Genomic DNA, 5,518 nt, shown 5'->3' with positions numbered 1-5,518 from the left:
TGCTTGCCTTTATTTTTGAGTTCTTTTTAGCTGCTCATGGAATGTAACAATTTTAAATTTGGGAAGCCCTACTGAAATGGAAGAGTCTACTGTAATTTTAATTCTGGGATGAGTGAAGTTATTTTAAAAGCTGGTGATGATTAGAAATAGGATGCCAGTTTTTTCCCCTCACTTGCTAAAAATGTCCTTTTTCCAACCAGGCAGAAACCTTGAAAGTCTGGCTGTTTTTGGTTAGGTAAAGAAACATCATTTTTTTCCCAAGATGGAAGAAATCAAGCATTTACACAACATGTGGCTTTCTTTTAACAACTGCTTGTAAACGGGATGTTAGGTGCCCCTCATGGCTAGGAGGGCTGCTGCTTCCTAACAAGCAGATCCTGATTCTGGGGAGGTGCTCCTGTACTTTCGCCGTTGGGTAGTGTTAAAATTGACTTAGTAGACAAGAGCTGAGTGGGCAAGGTGTGGGGCATGGGTGCATGTTTGGCAAAGCCCTGGCTGGCTTTGGAAGGGCCTGGCCAAGGCAGACCTCGCCTACCTTGAGGTAGGAGCATTGTCCAGTAATGGAGGGCCCTGGACCACGACTCAATTTTAGTAAGGTGGGCAGGTGCTGTTCAGGTGGGGTCCTAGAGTAACCCTCCTGCCTCAATTGCTTCCTACCCAAGATTAGGTGGTAGAGAGGACTGGTGTTTCAGAGACAGGGTCTCCCTCTGTCACCCAGACAGGAGTGCAGTGGCACAGTCATAGCTCACTGCAGCCTCAACCTCCCCAGCCTCCTGAGTAGCTGGTACTAATACCCCACCAATTTTTTTTTTTTTTAAGGTGGATTCTCGCTCTGTCGCCCAGGTTGGAGTACAGTGGTGTAATCTCAGCTCACTGCAAGCTCCGCCTCCCTGCTTCACGGCATTCTCCTGCCTCACCCTCCCAAGTAGCTGGGACTACAGGCACCCACCACCACACCTGGCTATTTTTTTGTATTTACTAGTAGAGACGGGATTTCACCATGTTAGCCAGGATAGTCTCAATCTCCTGATCTTGTGATCCACCCGTCTTGGCCTCCCAAAGTGCTGGGATTACAGGCATGAGCCACCGCACCCGGCAGCCCCACCAATTTTTTTAAGTTCTTTGTAGAGATGGGGGTGTCTTGAACTCTTGGCCTAAGCCTTCTCCTGCCATGGCCTCCCAAAGTGCTGGGATTACAGGTGTGAACCACCACTGCTGGCAGAAGGAAGAAGTCTGGGTCTCCTATCGTGATTCATAATGTCTTGTCTCTTCGTGGATGTCTTAGCAGGAGCCAGAGTGGGACGTGTGCACTTGAGCAGGGTGGCAGGATTGTTATCTGGCATCCACTTTTAATTTTTTTTGAGACAGAGTCTCTCTGTCATCCAAGCTGGAGTGCAGTGACGCGACCTCGGCTCACTGCAGCCTCTACCTCCCAGGTTCAAGTGATCCTCCTGTCTCAGCCTCCCAAGTATTAGGGACTACAGGCACCCACCACCATGCCCAGCTAATTTTTGTATAGTAGAGATGGGGTTTCACCATGTTGACCAGGCTGTTCTCAAAGTCCTAACCTTAAGTGATCCACTTACCTCAGTCTCCCAAAATGCTAGTATTACAAGCACAAGCCACCATGCCTGGCCCTGACATCTATTTTCAGTTGGTGATTTCTAGGGAATAGCCTGGTTTTCTCAATGAAGGACATTACTTAACGGAGATTAAGTCTAGAACAAGAAGAGCTGATTAACCTAGAACATGGGTTGACCTCACCTGTAGGGTGGTGAAACGTCCTAAAACCTGAAGGAAGACTGCCCAGGGAGCAGGTTACTGGGGCCAGGCTCACTGGGCTTCTCTCAAGTCGGACCCTGGCCACATCTGGATGGTTTAAGATGTTATTTTATTTTGTATTCATTTTTCTTTGAGACAGAGTCACACTCTGCCACCCAGGCTGGAGTGCAGTGGTGTGATCTCAGCTCACTGCAACCTCCACCTCTTGGGTTCAAGTGATCCTCCCACCTCAGCCTCCCTAGTAGCGGGGACTACAGGCGCATGCCACCACGCCCAGCTAATTTTTGTGTTTTTAGTAGAGATGGGGGTTTCACCATGTTGGCCAGGCTGGTCTCGAATTCCTGACCTCAGGTGATCCACCCGCCTCAGCCTCCCAAAGTGCTGGGATTACAGGCGTGAGCCACCGCACCTGGCCTATTTCAATTTTTGTGGAGGTTTCACCGTGTTGCCCAGACTGGTCTCAAACTCCTAAGCTCAAGCGATCTTCCTACCTTGGCCTCCCAAATTGCTAGGATTACAGTCATGAGCTACCACACCAGGCCAATATTGAGATGTTTTAAGTCATTTTCTCATTTGTGAGGTTGAAGGACTCATAAACACTTCCAGTCTTGAGTTTTCCTGGGCTGGGTGTGGTGGCTCACACCTGTAATCCCAACACTTTGGGAGGCCGAGGTGGGCCAATCACGAGGTCAGGAGATCAAGACCATCCGGCCAATATGGTGAAACCCTGTCTCTACTAATAATACAAAAATTAACCTGGTGTGGTGGCGTGCACCTGTAGTCGCAGCTACTGGGGAGGCTGAGGAAGGAGAATTGCATGAACCCAGGAGGCAGAGGTTGCAGTGAGCCGAGATTGTGCCATTGCACTCCGGCCTGGGCAACAGAGCAAGACGGTCTTTTTTTTGGAGGGCGGGGGGGGACAGTCTCACTCTCACTCACCCAGGCTGGAGTGCGGTGATGGCAATCTCAGCTCACAGCAACTTCTGCCTCCCAGGTTCAAGCTATTCTGCCTCAGCCTCCCGAGTAGCTGGGACTACAGGCACATGACGCCACATGCAGCTCATTTTTTGTATTTTGGTAGAGACGGGGTTTCACCATGTTGCCCAGGCTGGTCTTGAACTCCTGATCTCAGGTTATCCGCCTGCCTCAGTCTCGCAAAGTGCTAGGATTATAGGTGTGAGCCACCATGCCTGGCCGCTGGACAGTCTTCAAAAAAGTCGGCTGGGCGCGGTGGCTCACGCCTGTAATCCCAGCACTTTGGGAGGCCGAGGCGGGTGGATCACGAGGTCAGGAAATCGGGACCATCCTGGCTAACACGGTGAAACCCCATCTCTACTAAAAATACAAAAAAATTAGCCGGGCGTGGTGGCGGGTGCCTATAGTCCCAGCTACTCGGGAGGCTGAGGCAGGAGAATGGCATGAACCCGGAAGGCAGAGCTTGCAGTGAGCTAAAACTGTGTCACTGCACTCCAGCCTGGGTGACAGAGTAAGACTCCATCTCAAAAAAAAAAAATCTTCCCTTTTCATGTTTTGGTCATGAAAGAACACAAATAATGAATAATATGTACTTAAAATTATAACGTACTCAGCTCTTCCCCATCTGTAAACACCCTGTAACTCCATAAAATACTAAATATACAAACCAAAGCACACTATTTCACTCTGGCAGGCTCTTCAGTACTCGGTTTGGACACTGCAGATAACCTGTACCCTGTTCTTTCCTTCACCGTGGGAGACGAGGTAAACGGCTGAGCTTGTCCTTCTAATCAGGATTGGAACGGGGGGATCAGAGGAGCATTTCAGGTAGTCCCGAAATTCTTTAAATTGCACCTAGATTCCTTGGAATTGGTAGAAGTCTTTCTAATGCATGATACTCTGTTTGAAGTTAAGAATATGCTCACCAGAGGCTTGGCGAGGTGACTCATGCCTGTAATCCCAACACTTTGGGAGGCTGAGGCAGATGGATCAGTTAAGGTCAGCAGTTCGAGACCAGCCTGGCCAACATGACAAAACCCCATCTTTTACTAAAAATATAAAAATGAGCTGGGCGTGGTGGCTTGCAGTTCCAGCTACTAGGGAGTCTGAGGCAGGAGAATCACTTGAACCCAGGAGGCAGAGGTTGTGGTGAGCCAGGATTCTAAGAATACAAAAAGTTAGCCAGGTGTGGTGATGGACGCCTGTAGTCCCAGCTACTCAGGAGGCTGAGGCAGGAGAATCACTTGAACCCGGGAGGCAGAGACTTCAGTGAGCTGAGATAGCGCCACTGCACTCCAGCCTGGGCAACAAGATCGAAACTCTGTCTCAAAAAAAAAGAATGAATAAGTGATTAAGACCTACTATTTCATAGCACAACAGGGTGACTGGAGGCAATTATGTCTTAATTGTATATTTAAAAAATAATGTAATTGGATTGTTTGTAACTCAAAGGATAAATGCCTGAGGGAATGGATGCCCATTCTCCATAATGAGCTTATTTCATATTACATGCCTGTATCAACACATATGTAGTCCATAAATATATACATCTACTATGCACACACACACACACACAAATTTCTTGCTTTTGAGACAGTCTGCTCTGGAGTGTTATGGCACAATCTCGGTTCACTGCAGCCTCCACCTCTCAGGTTCGAGTGATGCCCCTGCCTCAGCCTCCTGAGTAACTAGGATTACAGGTGCCCACCACCACGCCCAGCTAATTTTTGTGTTTTTAGTAGAGACAAGGTTTCACTATGTTGGGAGGCCAAGGTGGGAAGATGGCTTGAGGTCAGGAGTTTAAGACCAGGGGGCCTAGCCTAAAATTTTTTTTAAAAGACGATGATAAAATATATACAATATAACAGGCCTGGGCATGCGTGGTGGCTCACGCCTGTAATCCCAGTACATTGGGAGGCCGAGGCAGCCAGATCACCTGAGGTCAGGAGTTTGAGACCAGCCTGGCCAACATGGCGAAACTCCGTCTCAACTGAAAATACAAACCTCACCACAACCTCCGCCTCCCAGGTACTAGCCATTCTCCTGCCTCAGCCTTCCAAGTAGCTGGGACTACAGGTGTGCACCACTACACCCGGCTAATTTTTGTATTTTCAGTAGAGACAGGGTTTCACTATGTTGGCCAGGCTGGTCTCAAACTCCTGACCTTGTGATCCACCCACCTCAGCCTCCCAAAGTGCTGGGATTACAGGTGTAAGCCACCACACCCGGCCAGCTCTACTTTTTTTTTGTACCCACTAACCATCCCCACCTTCCGCCACAAGCCTCTACTACCAGCCTCTGGTAACCATCCTTCTAGTCTCTTAAGTCCATGAGTTCACTTATTTTGACTTTTACATCCCACAAATAAGTGAGAACATGCGATGTTTGTGTTTTTGTGCCTGGTTTATTTCACTTAACATCATGATCTCCAGTTCCATCCATGTCATTGCAAATGGCAGGATCTCATTCTTTTTTGATGGCTGCATAGTACTCCTTTGCGTATAAATACCACATTTTCTTTTTCCATTCTTCTGTTGATGGACACTCAGATTTCTTCCAAATCTTGGCTGTTGTGAACAGTGGTGCAGTAAACATGTCAGTGCAGGTATCTCTTCGATGTACAAATTTCCTTTCTTTGGGGTATATATCCAGCAGTGGGATTGCTTGATCATATGGTAGCTCAATTTTTAGTTTTGTGAGGAACCTCCAAACTGTTTTCCATAGTGGGTGTAGTAATTTATGTTCCCACCAATAGTGTACA

This window comes from Rhinopithecus roxellana, chromosome 6, assembly GCF_007565055.1.
Source record: "Rhinopithecus roxellana isolate Shanxi Qingling chromosome 6, ASM756505v1, whole genome shotgun sequence".
Classification (NCBI taxonomy): domain Eukaryota; kingdom Metazoa; phylum Chordata; class Mammalia; order Primates; family Cercopithecidae; genus Rhinopithecus; species Rhinopithecus roxellana.
Note: the sequence above shows the minus strand (reverse complement) of the source record.